Genomic DNA, 21038 nt, shown 5'->3' on the forward strand with positions numbered 1-21038 from the left:
TTTCCAGTTTTATCTTTCTTTTTGACATGTTTGATACAATAATTTCCCTAAAACATGAATCTGATTATATCCTGTCTTCCTCACACACTGTTAATTTCTCACTGCCTGTGTCTCACGGTTCCCACTTCAGATGACTAGTGGCATAATCAGGGGAATTCGGATGCAGGCCTTGAAGGTGAAAGCACTGCCAGGGACTCAGTCTTGGGAGTTAGTCTGGGGTGAATCTGGGTCCAGGATTGAGCCTTTGCCATTAGTTGGTAGGGAGGTGGGCACAAAAATGGTGTCACCTAAGGTACATTTTTATTTATTCACCTAAGGTACATTTTTATTTATTTTTTTAGTTTTAAAAACCATCAGGCCAATGTATTACCTAAGACATTATAAAGGATGGTCTTACTTGGAATGTGCTCAGAAGGAGCCGTTTCTTCATTCTCACCCCTCCTCCCCACCCCAAGCTACCTTTCCTTGAAGGCCATGATGAAAGATCTTTGTCTATATCCTAACAGCAGTGAACACCCAGTAACGGATTCTGAGAAAGCAACTGACAACAACAGAATATACACATCTATTTCTGATTGGAATCAGATAGATACCTGATCTTAATCATTTCCCTAGAACCCTCCCTAACCTGGGGTAGTTGCTATCACATCTCTGTTAAACTCAATTTCAAAAGATTTGGAATTTTTTTCTTCAGAGACAGTCTGCCATCTTACTTTCTCCCATGGCCCCAAATTGTCACATTTTACTGATCGGGTGATGTTTTGCCAGTTAATCCTCAGTGTAACATTTTTTGCAACCTTACTCCATTCGTAATCTGTTAATTTTGATGAACTTTTTCTACTGATCTTAGAGGAAGGCTTCTCTTGCCCTTTGAGAACAGAATGTTATTAAATATTCCTCTATAAATACCAAGAGAATTATACACATTTTCTTCTTTAGCTTTTTGATGTGGTGCATTATGTCAGTGGATTTTTCTAATGTTGAACTATCCTCATATTCCTGGAATAAGGAAGTCCACGCAGATTATGAAGCGGTATTTTAGTTTTTTTAACATGTTGCTCAATTTTATTTGTTAGTATTTTACTTATGATTTTTGTATTTGCTTTGAGTGAGATTGGTCACTAATTTCAGTTTCTTGTATTGTTTGTGTACTGTTTTGTTATCACAATTATCTAACTCTAATAAATAGTTGGGCAACTATCTCTTTTTCTCATAGGTTTCAAATTATGTGTCAGGTTGAATATTGCAATAGACAGACTGTTTATGTCCCCTCAAAATTTATGCATTGAAATCCTAACCCCCAAGATAATGGTATTAGGAGGTGGGACATTTGGAAGGTGATTAACTCATCAAGGCAAAGCCCTTGAGAATGAGATTAATTCCCTGGAGAAATCCCTCAACCCTTCTATCACATGAAGACACAGCATGAAGGCATCATCTGTAAGCCAGAAAACGAGTTTTTTTTATCAGACACTAAAACAAGGTGTCAGTAGGGTCATGCTCCCTGTGTGAGGTTCTGGGAAGAATCTTTCCTTGCCTGTCTCCTAGCTTCTGGTGGTTCCTTGGCTTGAAGCTGCATCCCTCAATCTTTACCTCTGACATCACAGGTCTTTTTTCCCTGTGTGTCTCTCTATCCTTTCCTTTGCTTAAAAGGTTATCGGTCATACTGGATTAGGACCTACCCTAATCTGTTATAACCTCACTTTAACTACATTTGCAAAGACATTATTTCTATATAAGTCCCTGCTATGGTTTGAATGTCCCCTTCAAAATTTATTTTGAAATTTAATTGCCATTTTAACAGTATTAAATGGTAGGACCTTTAAGAAGTGATTAGGCCCACGCCCATGGAACCTCACTCATTGCTAGCACAGCAGTCTGAGATCAAACTGCAAGGTGGCAGCGAGGCTGGGGGAGGGGCGCCCACCATTGCTGAAGCTTGAATAGGTAAACAAAGCCACCTGGGAAGCTCAAACTGGGGGGAGCCCACTGCAGCTCAAGGAGGCCTGCCTGCCTCTGTAGACTCCACCTCTGGGGACAGGGTGTACCAAACAAAAAGCAGCAGAAACCTCTGCAGACTTAAATGTCCCTGTCTGACAGCTTTGAATAGAGTAGTGGTTCTCCCAGCACAGAGTTTGAGATCTGACAATGGACAGACTGCCTCCTCAAGTGGGTCCCTGACCCCCAAGTAGCCTAACTACGAGGCATCCTCCAGTAGGGGTAGACTGACACCTCACACAGCCGGGTACCCCTCTGAGACAAAACTTCCAGACGAATGATCAGGCAGCAACATTTGCTGTTCAGCAATATTCGCTGTTCTGCAGCCTCCTCTGCTGATACCCAGGCAAACAGCATCTGGATTGGACCTCCAGCAAACTCCAACAGACCTGCAGCTGAGGGTCCTGACTGTTAGAAGGAAAACTAACAAACAGAAAGGACATCCACACCAAAACCCCATCTGTACGTCGCCATCATCAAAGACCAAAGGTAGATAAAACCACAAAGATGGGGAAAAAACAGAGCAGAAAAGCTGAAAAATTTAAAAATCAGAGCACTTCTCCCCTCCAAAGGAATGCAGCTCCTCACCAGCAATGGAAAGAAGCTGGACAGAGAAAGACTTTGACGAATTGAGAGAAGAAGGCTTCAGACGATCAAACTTCTCCGAGCTAAAGGAGGAAGTTCGAACCCATCGCAAAGAAGCTAAACACCTTGAAAAAAGATTAGGCAAATATCTAACTAGGATACCCAGTGTAGAGAAGTCCTTAAATGACCTGATGGAGCTGAAAACCATGGCACGAGAACTATGTGACAAATGCGCATGCTTCAGTAGCCGATTCGATCAACTGGAAGAAAGGGTATCAGTGATTGCAGATCAAATGAATGAACTCAAGTGAGAAAAGAATTTTAGAGAAAAAAGAGTAGAAAGAAATGAACAAAGCCTCCAAGAAATATGGGACTGTGTGAATAGACCAAATCTATGTCTGATTAGTGTACCTGAAAGTGACAGGGAGAATGGAACCAAGTTGGAAAACACTCTGCAGCATATTATCCAGGAGAACTTCCCCAACCTAGCAAGGCAGGGCAACATTCAAATTCAGGAAATACAGAGAATGCCACAAAGCTACTCCTCGAGAAGAGCAACTCGAGAAGAGACAAATGGGATCTAATTAAACTAAAGAGCTTCTGCACAGCAAAAGAAACTACCGTCAGAGTGAACAGGCAACCTACAGAATGAGAAAACATTTTTGCAATCTACTCATCTGACAAAGGGCTAATATCCAGAATCTACAAAGAACTCAAACAAATTTACAGGAAAGAACAACCCCATCAAAAAGTGGGCAAAGGATATGAACAGACACTTTTCAAAAGAAGACATTTAAGCAGCCAACAGACACATGAAAAAATGCTCATCATCACTAGCCATCAGAGAAATGCAAATCAAAACCACAATGAGATACCATCTCACACCAGTTAGAATGGCGATCATTAAAAGTCAGGAAACAGGCTGGGTGCGGTGGCTCAAGCCTGTAATCCCAGCACTTTGGGAGGCCGAGATGGGCGGATCACGAGGTCAGGAGATCGATACCATCCTGGCTAACACGTTGAAACCCCGTCTGTACTGAAAAAAAAATACAAAAAATGAAAAACAAAAACAAAAACAAACAAACAAACAAAAGTCAGGAAACAACAGGTGCTGGAGAAGATGTGGAGAAATAGGAACACTTTTACACTGTTGGTGGGACTGTATACTAGTTCAACCATTGTGGAAGATAGTGTGGCAATTCCTCAAGGATCTAGAACTAGAAATACAATTTGACCCAGCCATACCATTACTGGGTATATACCCAAAGGATTATAAATCATGCTACTATAAAGACACATGCACATGTATGTTTATTGCAGCACTATTCACAATAGCAAAGACTTGGAACCAACCCAAATGTCCATCAATGATAGACTGGATTAAGAAAATGTGGCACATATACACCATGGAATACTATGCAGCCATAAAAAAGAATGAGTTCATATCCTTTGTAGGGACATGGATGAAGCTGGAAGCTCAGCAAACTATCACAAGGACAAAAAACCAAACACCACATGTTCTCCCTCATAGGTGGGAATTGAACAAAGAGAACACTTGGACACAGGAAGGGGAACATTAGACACAGGGGCCTGTTGTAGGGTGGGGCGGGGGTGGATAGCATTAGAAGATATACCTAACGTAAATGATGAGTTAATGGGTGCAGCACACCAACATGGCACATGTATACATATATAACAAACCTGCACGTTGTGCACATGTACCGTAGAACTTAAAGTATAATAATGAAAAAAAATCATTAAAAAAGAGGTGATTAGGCAATGAGGATACCACCACATACCACCATAAATGGATTAATGCTGATTATAAAAGGGCTTGAGGCTGTGAGCTTAATTTCTTGTTCTTTCTCATCCTGTCTTTGCCCTTCTGCTATGGAACGATGCAGTAAAAAGGCCAGATGCCAGACCCTTGATCTTAGACTTCCCAGCTTCCAGCTGTGAGCCAATAGATTTCAGTTCTTTATAAATTACTTAGTCTCAGGTTTTCTGTTATGGTGGCACAAAATGGACTAAATCACATTATGAGTTTCTTAGCAAGAAACCCAGACATGTTTATTTTTGTGTACGTGAGTTTTACGGGAACATTATTCAACTGAGCATAGACCTCTTTCTGTTTACTCCTTCTCTTTTTTCCCCCCGTTTACCTCCTTTCTTCTTAGGACTTTAGTCAGTTACAAGACCAACAGTGAACTGGTTGTGTTCCTACTTGCTATTGATGACCTTTTACAAATCATTCCTTGCTATGTTTTTCTCAGTACTCAAGAATTATAAGATCATCAATAACTCATGAAGATACATTATTTATTTTAAACATGCTCACTAGACAAGCTTCATATATTTTCTCTGGCCTTTTACTTGTCATCTTTAATTATCTTGCATTATTTGGGCTTGCTTGAACTTCAAAGGTCAGTCAATACATTTTTCATAACTTTTAATGGATGTTTTTGGTTTCATTTTCAGTGTTTCAAAGATGGATAATATCTCCATCAACCTTTTCTCATGTTTAGAACAACTGGTAATTCTATGAGGCTTAATTTTTTGATGCAGATATTCATGGTCACCTGATGAAGGGGTAACTTTGAACAAAGTCCAGTGAGAGAAGTGTGAGATATACACAATATATTGTAAAAATAGTGATGCCATTTTTACATTGAAGTGAAGAAGGAACTTCACTGGAAATGCTTCTTACCAATGTCCTCATTGCTGTAGGCCAAAATTAGACTTTCATGTCTCTTCAGGTAAATCAAATGAACTATTTGGGGATTTTTTTTTTTTTAAATAACCATGACCAGTATGAACAATGGACTAGAAGGGAGTAAGAACGGACATGATTAGGAGGACCCAGCACAGCACCCCAGTGCAGAGTGAATAACTAACACCAAAGGGACAGCTGTACTTGCACCCAGGAAGTGCGTCCCCTTACCTCATCCAAAACAAAAAGAGGGTTCAAAGACTGTTGAGCCCTGACCAAGCACTTTATCCCCTCCCCTTCCCTTAGGAAAGGCCATGAAAGGCGATGAAGAAAAATGGAAACGTACCCTCAATATTTCTGACTGGAGAGAGAAGAAACACTTCTCACATTCTGTTTATCTGTAAGGCCTGCCATTTCTATCCTCAAAATATACCACAAATCTACCCCCATATCTACCTCTGTCATCTCCACCTTAGGCCAAAACCCTTTCCTTTCTCATTTGGATTATTGTAATTCAGTCCTCAGCTGTCTAAAATTCAGAGAAGAGGGTGTATGAAGCTTATGTAGTCTCCAAGTAGATTAGAAGCCCTTTCCAGTAAAGCATTTGCCTAGGACCTAAGAGATAATGCTTCCTTATTTCCATTTGGCAATTTAACACTTCTGTATGCCCCAACAGTCAGAACCCTGGAAGGAAGAATTGAGTCATACTTTGAACCCCAGTCCAGCAGATGTTTGAATCTGAATTTCAGAGTACATGACTCTGAAAAGTGCTCCCTTTTTTCCTGTTATATGCAATAACTTAGTATTAAGTTGGAGCCCAGATGACATGTCCTGCAACTGACAAGCACCTTCTCATCTTATCACATCATTATAACTTTTTCCTCTACCCGTAATATATCAGCTTGATAATGTATGTAGAGTTATCCACTGTTACATAAATAATTGCCCCAAAGCTTTGTGGATTAAAACAAAAATAAATATGTATGATTTTACAGTTTTTATAGCAGTAATTCAGGAACAGCTTAGCTAGCTGCCTCTGATGTAAGGGCCTTTCATAAGGTTTTAGTCAGGATGTTGGCCTGGGGCCACTGTTATCTGAAGGCTTGACTGGGGCTTGAGGATCTTCTTCCAAAATGATGTCCTCACATGGCAAGTATATGCAGCTTGTTGAAGGGCTCAGTTTCTCACCACATACACTTCTTCCTAGGGATATTTGAGTGTCTACTCTATATAGCACCTGACTTTATTTGAAGCTAATAATTCAAGGGAGATCAAAGTGAAAGCCACAGTGTCTTTTATAATCTAGTCTTAGAACCCACATGCCATCACTCAGTCTATTTATTAATAGTAAATTACTCAGTCTGGCCCCTACATAAGGTGAGGAGAATTAGACTCCATCTTTTGGAGATAGGAGAGTTAAAATCTCCACCATGTCTCTTCTCTTTTTGAATTCTGGCCTCTATTCCCCAATTCAACCTTCTTGCCAATTCCAAATCTCTTCCCTTTTCTCATCTCCAAACATATGCACATACTAACTTTATTTAACAGATTTTTAAAATTTCTTTCTGGTATCAGTTAGAATCAGTTTTGGCTGTAGCAGCAGCAAACTACAAAATAGTGGTAGCTTAAATCACAGTAGAGGTTTATTTCTATCATGCATGGAAAACATTTGTAGGTAGGCAGTCCAAGGCTGGTCTGGTGAAACTGTTACAGTTTATGACCTTCATTCTCATGGTTCAAGATATCTGCTAGGGTTCTAGTTGCCAAAGGTGAAACCCAGGAAGCAGAGTAGAGAAATACAAAAAAAGTTAAAAGTGTATGCTAACAGTTGTTTAAGGTTTCCTAGAAACCTTACTGTACAACACATTGCCTCCCTCTCAGCAGTCAGCACTTAGTTACATGCAAATGTATGACAGGTAATATGGAAGCATAAGAGGTACAAGCTAATATGCTGAATGTTGTCTTTATTTGCAGGTATGTGATGGTTAATTTTAGGTATCAATTTGACTAGATTAATGGGTACCTAGATAGCTAGTAAAGCATTAATTCCGAGTGAGGATGTGTCCAGAGCAAATTGGTGCATGAGTTGATAAACTGAGTGGGGAAGATTCGTCCTCAATGTGGGTAGGCACCATAAAATTGGCTGGGGGCCAAGATAGAACAAATAGACAGAGGAAAGGCAAATTAATGCTTTCTCTTCTGGAGCTGAGACACCCTTCTTCTCCTGCCGTTGGACATCAAAACTTCAGGCCCTCAGGCCTTTGGCCTCAAACTAAGAGTTATACCTCTGGCTTCCCTAGTTTGGAGGCTTTTGGACTTTTACTGAGTTGGCATCCCTTAGTCTCCAGCTTGCAGACAGCCTGTTGTGGGACTTCTCTGCTGCCATAATCATATGAGCCAGTTCCCCTAATAAATCCCCTGTCATCTATCTATTATCTGTCTCTCTCTATTATTATTTCTGTCTCTCTAGAGAACCCTAATAAAAAGTGATTATATGCCCAGCTAAAAATCTGGGGGTTTCTTGCTAAGGAAGAAGTGGAGAATAAATATTGGCCATGGCTACGTATATATTTTTGGCTAACTGGACATATGAGCACCTTTTTCCTATATAGGGTGCTGTGTGTTCTCGCTATATGGAAGTTGGCTTTCCTCAGAGCTGATGATCCAAGAAAAGCCAAGAACATGTTTGCAGAGAACACATTTACTCTTTCTCCAAGGAAGAAAACTTCAAGATCTTCCTGAATTCCTGCTCCATGTTCAGGATCTCTCCATCATATGCAGTCCCTTCCTTGGGGTCATGTGTACCTTCTTGTGGTCTGTCAGCAGATACATTAAAAAACATACATGGATATGGAAACAGGACACCAGAGTAAAAACTCCTATTTGAGAAAGGGGAGAAGGAGAAACTGGTAGTGGTCACTGGTCCATATCAATGATAAAATACCTCTGAGCAGAAAGTACAAGCTCCCTCTCCTAGTAAAGGAGTGCATTCTTTGCTTAGCTATTTGGTAGTCCTCAGTTAAGCTCTTGCCCATTGTACTTTGTGGTTCTTATCTCTGGTTTCTAGGACGTGCATTATATTACATGGCTGCATGAGAAGGGGCCATGGGGCAGAAGCCCATTTGTGGTGGTTGCCATTGCAGAAGCTCTCTTCCTGCTAGGGTGAATATGGGGACCCAGAAATTGTTTTAGGAGCTTGATGGTCACAGGCAAGGATTGAAATTTCTTTTGAAGAACAATTTCCTTAAAATTTAGTAATCTTCTGGTCTATTTGCTTTCAGTTAGTTCCGCATATATTAATAGCCAGAGATCATGATGTCTAGACAATTTTTAAGCCTGAGACATTTTAGTGTGATGTACTTCTTGGGAGAAAAGCTGAGTGTTGGGAGAGAAGCTGAGGCAGGGCTTGCATATCTGACATAATGTAAAGTCTTGGAACATGTCTGGGGGCCAGGGCCTAAAACCCTTTGTGGCCTTTGGAACACCAAGCTTTGTGCTAAAGTGTAGAAAGCTACCCTGACACACCATAATCTAAGCCCAGGGCATAAAACTCCTCATGGCTTGGATAGAATCCAGGGCTTCTGGCTTCTGGAATGTGTCTGGACTTGCTGGCTCTTTGCTCCTTGATCTCCCAGGATTGATTTTATCTTGAGTTGAAAGAACCTGCTCTCCATTATCTCAAGTAGTAGAGCAGATGCTAAACCATCACAGCTGTAAATAATGTGCTTAATGCAATGCTCCCTTTCAACCCCACATCCTCACCACCTGTTTCTTTGTTTGATCACCAATCAATAGTCTGGGCTTCCAGAGCTTGAAGCCTTCACAGCCTCCATACTTAGCGTTGGCCCCCTGGACCCACTTTCTCTCTCAAACTGTCTTTTCTCATTCCTTTGACTCTGCTGGACTTTGTCACCCCTACGACCTGGTGTTGGGTCCAATCACCCCAACAGTATTAGCATCTAGGTTCTGCCCATTCTTCCCTATACCCCAAGCTCAAACACCCTATCCCTCCAAAAAGTGTTGGCTATCTTGAGACATTTAAAAATAATAGGCAAAAATCACAATCTGATCTTTGTCAGTGGACTAAGTTCTATTGACTGACAGTTGCTTAATGGAAAGTATTTGAGAAAGACTAGAGGCCTAGGGCACTTTAATTGGATTAGTGACCCAAATATTTGCCCCTCTCTCTAAGTATACTCTTTGCCCTAACATATTGCAGTGTCCTCCTACTCTTGAGGGAGCATTCTGCCCAATAGCATACTGGTAAATGTTTCTTAAAAAACTACTTTGTATATTATGTTATAAATTTTATTGAAAATATGTGTAGCACACATTGACAAATAAGAAAATATGCAATATTCTTTACTGTAAGTTCTATATAGCCAATTGATTCTTATCGAATGTTTTATTTGACTGTCACTAAATTTTCTTATCCATAGCCAATCTACAGTTGTAGTTCATGAGCAAGTGTAGTTCTGACATGAATGTTCATTGATATTCTCATAGTCAGTAAGAGGAAAGTGAAACAATAAAGAGGTAGTTGAAACTTCAGTTGTTTGTAAATGAGGTGACATCTTTGCAGAATTAGATAATAGTTTTCAAAAAACATTTCCTCATTTTTTTTTTTGTATTTGCAATGTAATGGCCGCAGATACAACATGCTTTTAAGTTTAATCTGCATTAATGTTTTCTCTACCACTTTCTTAAGCCAGACAATTAACAAATCAACAAGCAACACTTCATTTGTAGCTTCTATCAATTTCTATGGTACAAACACTCCAACAGTGACTGATTTCAAGCTGCTGGTTTGACACAACTGAAGCATGCGGTAGTGTTTCTACCAGAGACACTAGAAACAAACACCTTAAGAGGACAGACGATAGTAAAATGTAATAAAATAACTAGAAAGTCATGAGTTTTGAGTACCTATTATCTTTGTTTTAATGTACATTATTTGATTGCAAGTACATAATTTAATATTAAACAATGGCTGTGTTAGCAATCAGCTTGCCAAATTCCTGAAAATTAAAGAGTAGACCCGTGGGCTGGTATGAGTTGCTTCCTAACACCACAGGTTCTGCCCACCCCTTCACCTTAGGCTTGGAAAAGTGGTTGCATATTATTCTTTCTTGCTTGCTCTTATGCTGTAAACATGGGAACATTTCTGGGCTGGCCAGCTGAAGGATGAGACAGTGGAGAGCTGAGTAGTCCACCTGCCTCAGTCAAGACCATCCTAGACTAGTAGAGCAGCTGATCCTAGACATGTGCGAGATCCCAGCCAGGATAAGAAGAGCTAGACCCTGCAGCTGACTGGGTACAGGTGAGCCCAGCCAAGACCAGTAGAAATACTCACCTAACCCGCAGATTCATGAGCTAAACAAATGTTTATTTTTTGAAATCACTGGGTTGTAGGGTGTGTGTACATGTGTGTATATACACACACATATAAATATATACACATATATATACACATACATACACACATATATGCTATATATGATGGTTAATATAGTTTCATCCCATAAGATTACCTCCTTGCAGTCACTGCTGGTAACTACTTCAGGGGTATATGAGCACTTGTATTCTTTACTCTTTCAAAGCTCAAATACAGGACCTAGTCAAACTTGACTGCAGGCCACAGACAGAGTACTTCCTTAGTACGGCTATGTTTCCTTCCAAGTGTACCTGTAGACTTGCTTAATCTAGCCTCAGTTTGTCCTTCTTTTAAGATTGGCAAGAAGGGGTTACAAAACATGAACATTTTGGATTTTCCTTACTATTTCCCCAATCCTACATTCTCATCATTTGCCTCCCAAGACACAGCACATGAAAATGTGATCCATTGTTTTGCCATCACCTAATAAAGACCAACAGCTTTCTAGCCTCAACAAAGCCTGCAGCACCTACTGCTTGACTGTCTTCAACAAAGCAATGCCACATTTAAAATTTTTAAATATTTACCTTCCCAGTCCAAGTACCATGCTTTGTGTTACTTGTAGTATCTCTCTCTCTCTCTCTCTCACACACACACACACACACACACACACAGAGGTAGGTAGTCCAGGGCTGGTATTGTCATTCCACATCTAGAATCCCGCTTTCAGGTCCACCCTCCCTGAGGAGTGGCTCTCATCTTCATAAACTAAAACGGCTGCTAGGGTGTTAGCCATCACATTTGCATTCCAGGCAGAAAAATGGAGAAAGAGGAAAAAGAAGGCAAAAGGCAATGTTCTTACTATCTTTAATAGAATAGGTTCCTAACACTGCCACAGAAGATATCTGCTTGTATCTCACTGTTGAAAGTTCAGTCATCTGGCCACAATCTCAAGGAAGATTGGGGTACTTTAATCTTTATTGAGGGCAGTCATGTGCCCAGCTAAAAACCAGGGGTTCTATTACTAAGAAAGAGAGAATACAACTGCCCCCACCCCAAAACAATTCAATACAAATACAAATAAACAATATAGTGTAACAACTATTTTCATAGCATTTACACTACACTCATTATTATAAGTAATCTAGAGATGATTTGAAGTATATGGGAAGATGTGCAAAGGTTATATGCAAATACCGTAACAGTTTATATAAATGACGTGAACACCTGCAGATTTTGGTATCCCTGAGAGTTCTTGGAACCAATCCCCCTCAGATATTTGGTAGAGAACTAGTTGTCTCTGCCTAGTCTCCATTCTGGTCACTTCTTTAGTTTCCTAATTTCAGAGTAAGGCCAGTCTCCTTCTGTGATGGTTGTGTCAACTTGAGTGAACTAAGGGATGCACAGATACCTGGTAAAACGTTATTTCCACGTGTTGGTGAGGGTGTTTCTGGAAGTGATTGACATTTCTATTGGTAGACTGAGTAAAGAAGATCCACCCTCACCAATGTGGATGGGCATCAGTCCATTCAGTGCCCCATATGAAACACAAAGGCAGAGGAAGGACAAAATCAGTCTCTGTGCTTATTCTGGGAGATCTATTTTCTCCTGCTCTTGGATATTAGTACACTCGGTTCTCTGGCCATTGGACTTGACTGAATTACACCTCCAGCTTTCCTGATTCTCCAGCTTGCAGATGGCAGATCGTGGGACTTCTCAGCCTCCATAATCATATGAGCCAATTCCTACAATAAATCTCTCTGTCTCTCTCATTCTGTTTCTCTGGCAAACTCCAATATTCCCTCCTAGGGACAGGAATTTTATTACTCTGATACCTTACGTCTACTATTCATGGATATTTCTTATAGCTTTGATTTTCTTGCAGTGTATATCCCAGGTAAATACCTTTCTCTGCTATTGGAGTCCCCTTTCCTCCCCTTATTCTTGTTAACTTTTGGCTTGGATTGCATTTTGTATGAAGTAGGCCTTACCAAAATATTTGAAAAATGTCTGTCAGTGAGGAAAGGATAGGTCCAGTATATAACTTAACAGATGCTATGAGGCAGAATTCTTTTTTTTTTTTTTTTTTTTTTTTTTTGAGACAGAGTCTCGCTCCATCGTCCAGGCTGGAATGCAGTGGCACCTCCTTGTTTCACTGCAACTTCTGCCTCCCGGGTTCAGGCGATTCTCTTGCCTCAGTCTCCCGAGTAGCTGGGATTGCAGGTGCGTACCACCATGCCCGGCTAATTTTGGTATTTTTAGTAGAGATGGGGTTTTTGCCATGTTGGCCAGGCTGGTCTTGAACTCCTGGCCTCGTGTGATCTGCCCACCTTGGCCTCCCAAAGTACTGGGATGTCAGGTGTGAGCCACTGTGCCCAGTCAGAATTCTTTTTTATTTTGATAGCTTTGACTGCTTTGATAGTTCTTCATCAAGGAAACTGTTCAAAATGAAAAACAGAACATGTCTTATAGGAGGAATCTAAGTCCAATATTAGTGAAGACGATAAGGAGAATTTCTTCCTAGAAGTAATGTATTTCTATCTTCAGCACAAGAGGAATGAATTCCACAGTGCTAATAGAAACTGTTAATAGTGTAATATAAATTACAAACAATACAACAAAAATGAAAGCAAAACAGACTCCACAGGAGTATGTCAGAAATAAAAAAGAAATTCCTTAAATCCTCAAGCCACCATGCTTGATACAAATTTATACTTTTTTTTTTTTTTTTTTGAGATGGAGTTGTGCTCTTGTTGCCCAGGCTAGAGTGCAATGGCACAATCTCGGCTGACTGCACCCTCTGCCTCTGGGGTTCAAGCAATTCTCCTGCCTCAGCCTCCTGAATAGCTGGGATTACAGGCGTACTCCACCATGCCCAGCTAATTTTGTATTTTTAGTAGAGATGGGTTTATACATTTTTAAAAGATACTGATGCAGATGATTTGTGAGCATTTTGATGAGAAAGTGGTGATTAGAAGGATACAGCATAAATTTAATTGTAAATATGCTTATCTAGCTAACCTAATCTGTTTCTGTAGAATTACTGGCATAGGAGATTGGATAGATGCCTAATGTATCTCAATTTTAAGTAATGTGAGCAAGTCTTTAAGGTATAACCAATGATAAAATGGAGAAACATGACCACATGATGATTAATTAGATGGATTTGTAGGTGGTTGAAATTGTATCCAAGCATAGCAATCTGGCCTCTGTCTACTCTTCAACAGCATCAATAATCATTCCACATCCCTCTGCTCCAACCATACTGAATTATTTGCAGTTCTCTAAAAACATCATATTCTTAAACCCCAGGGCTTTTGTACATACTATTCCTTTGCCTGAAGCAATGTTTTCCTCCTCCTTTACCTCATTCTTACTCATCCTTTGGATATCATCTTAAATTTCAGAAGTTGAAAATGCACTTAATACACCTACTTTACTGAACATTAGAGCTTAGTCTAACCTACCTTCAACCTGTTCAGAACACTTACATTAGCCTACAGTTAGTTGGGCAAAATTATATAACACAAAGTCTATAATAAAGAATAAGATATTGAATATCTTATATTCACTATGTAATTTCCTGAATATTATACTGAAAGTAAAAAACAATGATTTTGCACCATCATGAAGTCAAAAACTCATGTCATGGACTTTCTGTAGTTCTCAAGAGAAATTGGCAGCACCATCTGTCACACAGAGTTCACCCTAAATTCACCTGGTAATTTTAGTGACCCTCTGCTTGTTAGTTGCTTTGTCCAAGAGAAAAATAAATTTCTTGTATCTTTATGACAGAAGGTAGCTTTGTGATGGAGCAAGGTGCCTACTAAAGTTAGGCTTTTATGTTTCCAGGAAGCTGAAAGATAGGGCTACTATTTTTCTTTTTTTTTTTTTTTTTTTTTTTGAGACGGAGTCTTGCTCTGTCACCCAGGCTGGAGTGCTGTGGCCGGGTCTCAGCTCACTGCAAGCTCCGCCTCCCGGGTTCCCGCCATTCTCCTGCCTCAGCCTCCCGAGTAGCTGGGACTACAGGCGCCCGCCACCTCGCCCGGCTAGTTTTTTGTATTTTTTAGTAGAGACGGGGTTTCACCGTGTTAGCCAGGATGGTCTCGATCTCCTGACCTCGTGATCCGCCCGTCTCGGCCTCCCAAAGTGCTGGGATTACAGGCTTGAGCCACCGCGCCCGGCCAGGGCTACTATTTTTCTCAATGATTAAATTTCAGTGAGATAGCTCCCAGGTCCTTGAGGAATTCACATTCTTAGGTTGTAAAATTGGCAAAAGCCTAATTTAGTTTTTGGGAAGATTTACAGACATTTCAAAGAGGCACAGAAAAAGCTTACAATTAAGTTTCCTAAAGTAAATGACCAAAGAAAAGGATGTGGAGGGTAAAAGTCTCTTTCTCTCTTCTTTGCACCAGGCAGAATTAAATAGTTTTGTTTCTAATTTTTACTCACCGTTACACCAACAGTGTCAGCATCACCTAGGAACTTTTGTTAGAGATGCAAATCCTCAGATCACAATGTAGACTTACTCGATAAGAAACTCTGGGGACAGGGCTCAGAAATTTGAGTTTTTACATAAGCTCCCTAGGTGATGCTGAGAATCACTGTAGAGGATTTTTGATAGTAGGCCATGTGCAAAGCATCTGGGGAAGGCAAAGGATTTAATTTTGCTTTTTTTTTTTTGGTAGTTTTTCAAATTTGTTTTTTAACTTGTAGTTATCTGAGGTTTGCATAAGTAGTTATCTCGTCTGCTAGTATGTTACCTTCAATTAATTGGCAAGAAATTAGGATATCAAAAATAGATATTAGATGAGCCTTAGTTTAGCCAAGACAGTCAAACCTCAATCATTTACACAATAGAAAACTAAAACAAAATGATTATTTTTAAACTGTGCTAATTTGGCTCTAGAGTTCATTCCCTAATTTACAAAGAGTCACCTGATCAAAATCATTAGAAAATCATTTGATTACTAAATCAAGTAAAGCCATAAAAGCCAAACCCAAGTGAAACTAGATAATTGTGCAATTTTCTTAGATGGACTCCTTAAGTTCATCTGGCTCTCTACTGGGGACCAAATCTTGTATTTCTCAATTATGTATGCAAACTGGAATCACCTGAAGATATGTTTAAAGACAAAAATTGCAGCAGAGAAGCTGAGAGTAGCCAGGGAAGGGGTACAGTGGATTCTTCCAGCGCATGAGTTCACGACTGCTTCCCCTTCTCAATAGGGGCCAGAGCCTGCCAGGACCTCAAAGAGGAGAGCTTCAGAGGCCCAGCTGACATACTAGACATAGGGGCCAAAGGGTCTACCTTGAGAAAGGTTTTTATATCTCAAATGTGACCCACTCTTGAATGACAGCTCTAAGAAATTGATTTCTCAGGCAACTGAGACAAACAGCATTTGTGATGCTACCGCGCCTTCCTTAGGAAGCTGGCTTGAAGCAAAGCTGGTGGAATCTGATTTCCAGCGACTCCGGGTGTTCCTGTGATAGGACCTCCCTCATGTGTCCATTGGCCCCATTGTGGATATGCTGCAGTTTGGCCAGAAAGACCTGGATGTGGAGGTTAAAGTCACACAAATGGATAATCTGGAATTAAAAAGCATGGGGAGCTTTCCATGAAAAATGCCTGGAGATGGGGAAAATCATGAATGGGACTGTACCCCAGGTGATGGAGGTGGCTCAGAAACAGAGGAAGCTTGCCAAAGCTGAAATCCAGAAGGTTCTGGAAAAAAAAAAAATCACGATCAACTTACTAGACATGAACTCCATGAAAACAAAAAATCTCATCTTTTCAAGGGATTTGAGAAGCAGGAAGCTAGTGAAGGCTACTGCAAAAATGAATAATGGCTAAAATTATTACGCTGAGCATTACATATTAAGAATTAAAAAGGAAGACCAGAGATACCAAGCAATAAAAGCCCACACATTAAAATATAAACAGGTATGGATCCGTTCCCTTGAGGGCATTCAGCAGAAAATAAAAGACTAAAGGAAATGATAAACTGATCAAAATCTGTAATTACCTGTTTTCAGAAGTATAAAAACCTAAAATCACTGACCAGTGACCTTCTGTCCCTCCATGTAACTCCGTATCTATAAGCAAGCCTTGTGTACCTTCTCAAAAAAAACAAACAAAAGACATCTCTATGAGATACTGACTTTCATGTTCTTATAAAATGGTGAAGATCTTTCATTAGAAAATCCTTGTATTCTATCAAATGTATGCTCTTGTGAGGTTTATTGAAAAATTTTTTTTTTTTTTTTTTTGGTGGTGGTATCCTGTAGGTTTTTTACTATGGGAAAAAAACGCTGCTTTGAAACTGTCAGCAAATAGGACCAAGACTCAATTTAAAAACAGGACTCAAGTGTTGTCCATATAAGGTCAAGTTAATGGGGAGTTCCTCAGGAACTTTTGTAATACTAACTGGCAATACCATAACTGCTACAACATGTCTTTATTTCGTCTTTGAAAAACAGTGTTTTTCCCCATCGTCTTTAGGTAGATAAACTGTCCACGAAGGGAAGAGTGATCAGTTTATCTTAACAAAGATTTCTAACTAGGAATTCAAGAAGATATTTCAGTGGGACGATATCCATCATCAGAATGACAAACCCATGAACATTTTAGGAAAGGCGGTTTCAGATTTTTCTCTTTGGAGGGTTTCAAGAAACCCCTTGAGAGGAGGGCACATATCCTCTTCTTACCTTCTTTGTTCCCATGAGAGACTCAAAGAATTGTGAACCAAACTTTAGTAATATAATGTCTCTAATTACATGAGAAAACTGCAGCCCAAAAATGTAAAGTGGCTTACCCAAAGCGAGGAAGTTAATACTATTCCTTTTAGTACAAGAGAATAATGCCAACTAGACATAGCTCAAAGACTGCACCATTCCCATTATTTTTTGCCATTAGTTATGTTTTATTTTAAATATACCAACTTTGGCAGCGAACATCAAAACTGCTCAAGCTGGGCTTTCTGTCTCCTTTCTAAATTGCATATATTAACATATATTAATACTTTAAAACTGTGGGGTGGAAAATTTAAAATGCCGTAAGAATCATACATGCATTCTTTACACTCTAAAGCATTTTACATTAGAATCTGTATTCAGAATTCTTTCTCAGAACGTAAGTGTTCTTGAAGACATACATATTTCTCTTAATCTGTTTCTTCCAAGGACTACTGTATTGGGTATATGGTAAAGATACAGATTCAAGTTTTAAAAGTACTTTTTCCTGGTAGTGGCTAGGGCCTGGGTTCCTCAGACCAAAAGGCGCAAACTGACACTGCTGTGATTTCAGGAGAGAAGTGAAATGTATAAAACGAAGTAGTTTTGGGGAAGGAAAATGTCACAATTTTTCATCAGTGTTCTCTGGAACACTAACCCGGAAGCTGTCTCTGGGCCTAAACTATCCAAATCAGTGTCCGAGCTGTGCCAAATGCAAGCCCTTCCAAGTTTGACCCTGATTCTCAAAGGTGGTCAAAAGCCGTCTCTAGAAACGGCGGTGGCAGGAGCGTGATTCTGGGAGGTCCATTCCATTTTTAACAGGTCCTGGGCAGTGGCCGGGTTGCTGGGCAGTGCAAAGGCATAGAGACTGGCGAGAACAGGCGGCGATCAAGCTTCCCAGCGAGGGTCAGAGTCCAGCAGCTTGGAACTGGTGAGCTGGGCTTGTGGGAGTCAAGCGGCTCGCGCGGGCCCGGGCCGTAGCCGCTCCCCGGACCCTGGGGATCCAGCCCGACTCTTTCCTACCTATAACGGCCAGGGCCCGCTACAGCGCGTCCCCGAAGCCCTCGTACTGAGCCAGGAGGGGGCTCTCCCTCTCGATTTGGGGACTACCCACTGCTCCGCCAGCCGGTGAGGCAGCCAATTAAGAAAGCCGCCTTCAGGATGTCTTTCGAGAATCTAGCCTCGAAGAAAGTCATGTAAGAGAAAGCCTGCATCAAAAAGTTGGGAGGCAGGGCAGAGTCGCCGGTAAACGTCTCGGGAAAGCCCCCAGGTGGGCCGGCGAACGTCCCCGGGCCAGCAGGTAGGCTTTCTCGCACAGCAGCCGCCGGACCCGGTCCGCGAGCTCGTTGTTCTCCCTGCGCTGGGCATGGTTCTGGGTCAGCAGGTCCTGCATCATGACAGCCAACGCGTCCACCCCGCCCCGCACCGCAGGCCTCGCTCCCCACCAGCTCCTTCCCGGCCGCGGTGTTGCCGGAAGTGCGTGTCAGCGCGGGGGCAGATCCCGGTGGCCGCGAGGGACCGACTCTGCGGACAAGACCAGGCCTAGCTTCGAGCGCCGTCGGGCGGGTGTGCCGGGATTGAATTAGTGGCCAGGAGAGCGAGAGCCCAGTGGGCTGGAGTCGGCGAGCGGGAGTGAAAGGAGAAAAGCTGGGGAGCGAAGGCAAAGCCGGAAGAGAGAGGGCCGCGCTCGGCTTAGGAATCTGCCTTTGCGGTCGCCTGCGCCCACTTCCGGAGGGCTCCCTCCGAGGGGCGGGCCCGCAGGTGGTTAAAGGCAAAGCGTTCCCCTGCGCAGTGCATGAAGTTGGCTTTCTCACCGCTAGGCCTCGCTCTCTTCCCCAAAATACCTCCTAGTCGTATGTTTCCATAGCCCCAGTTCTTATCTGTTTTGCCCAAGGTCTCATAGCTACAAGAAGGCAATTTCTAACGAAGCCCTCCGTGCCTTCCAAATGGATTATTTTGGCCGCCTTCCACCCGGACAGGATGCCCACCGAATGGCTGGACCAGTGCACGGGAGCGGCTGTCATTAGCGGAGTGCCCCCTTGCGAGCTAGGCGCCTCACAGCGCAAATTATCCAGTAATTTGTCTGAAATCGATGCTGGTTTGTTTTCCGAAGGCAAATCAGCAGCTTATACAGACACTGGGGCCAGCAAGCCGGTGGAACAATGGGAGACAGCTTGCTGAGTGTCAGGTCTTCCAAGATGAGCTTAAACTTCGGGTGGTGGGCAGGCTCGGTAGGTGGCAAAGGCCCGTGTCCAGATGAATGCAGTCCATGTTTGTGCTGATGAAAGGCATGCATACCATTTGGTCCAGCTCAGCCACTCTTACAGGTGCTGGCTGTGAGCGCTGGTGTGTGTGTGCCTGCGTGCAACCAGCAATGTGGGTGATGAGCAGCTGCGTGATACCTTAATTTGAGTGGACAAAGTCTGTCAAGAACCACTTTCAGGCTTCTGGGTCTCCAAGTCTTTGTCTGCCTGGATCCAAACGAGGCATTCCGAGGTTGACAGCATGGATCATTGCATGTCACAAATACCCACGGTGAAACTGGGTAAGAAGCTTCAGGAGGTGACATTGATGTGTACAGTTTAGGAAATAAAACCCAACATTTACTTCAAAGAATGTAATTTGTGGCTTTTTAGAGATAAGGATACTTTGACAGAAGTTTTCATTTGTCGTTTATATGTATGTGGTACGTTTCATTCTGACTTTTAATTAATTTATTTTACTATGGAAACAACTTTGTATTAATAAAATAATGTATTTCCAATGTTATAAATTGTGTTATAACAGTTTCAAAAGCCCAGTAAACAAGATGCATTTTGATATCAATTATTTAAAACGTGTATTTTGAAAAAGAACAAAGTCATACGCAAAAAAGTAGTTATCTTTGGGTGGGGGATTGTGGAAAATTTTTACTTTACACATTTCTAGGTTTTTGAAGTGACTGTATTCGTTTTATAATTATAGAAACAAGACATTAAATCCAGAAAACAAAATTTAAGCTTAACCAACTAGAAACTGTCAACCAACTTCTCACTAGGGACTTTCCAATTTAACCAAATATTTTATTTGTTTTGTGTCTGCAAACACCTTAGAAAAGTTGTCCCTTTTTGCCTCCACAGTGGAGCACTGAACTGCTTGTGGTGTAGTGCTGACTGATTCATGAATCACTAGATGCTCAAATAAACTCTTTAAATTAAAAAAGACATTAAATGAAAGAAAAACTTAAGAAAATAGAAATGCTTTCAATTTTTTAACAAATGTTTAAATGGAAGAAAAGATACATGCAGAGGTTAAATAAGACTGCGCTTCAGATCCGAGGCTCAATCTGAAGAACATGTAGTATATGCTTGTTCCTTTATAGCTAGATGTTATTTTCTTTGCTGAGGAAAAAGGAACATGTCATTATATTCAACTCTTCTAAAAAAAGGAAAACCATCTACCGAGTCAGTATAATTTATGGAATTTATCTCGAGCTAAAGGTAGTATCAAAATGCCATTTAAAGTTTCAAAGCCAAAATGAACTCTTACTTTGTCCTTTATAATTTATATGAATTTTATGAACCCAAATACAAGACTAGGCAGTCGTGCTCAAAACACTCAGGATGTGCCTGCCATTGACTAATGATAGCTACATATATT

At 41.1% G+C, this 21038-nt stretch overlaps 1 long non-coding RNA gene across 3 annotated transcripts; it reads right to left on the reverse strand.

Moving 5' to 3' along the window:
- Window positions 1–10209: 10209 nt before the first annotated feature.
- Window positions 10210–20219, reverse strand: LOC112611618. Of its 3 annotated transcripts, XR_003116697.1 has the most exons (4): window positions 17902–20219; window positions 15783–16392; window positions 15120–15310; window positions 10210–13105 (listed from the first exon to the last, which is right to left on the reverse strand). It is a non-coding gene; the product is annotated as an uncharacterized LOC112611618 (long non-coding RNA). The 3 variants fall into 3 exon arrangements; XR_003116699.1 differs by lacking the exon at window positions 15783–16392 and having other exon boundaries at window positions 15197–15310; XR_003116698.1 differs by lacking the exon at window positions 15783–16392 and having other exon boundaries at window positions 11521–13105.
- Window positions 20220–21038: the final 819 nt, after the last annotated feature.

This window comes from Theropithecus gelada, chromosome 18, assembly GCF_003255815.1.
Source record: "Theropithecus gelada isolate Dixy chromosome 18, Tgel_1.0, whole genome shotgun sequence".
Taxonomy (NCBI): Eukaryota; Metazoa; Chordata; class Mammalia; order Primates; family Cercopithecidae; genus Theropithecus; species Theropithecus gelada.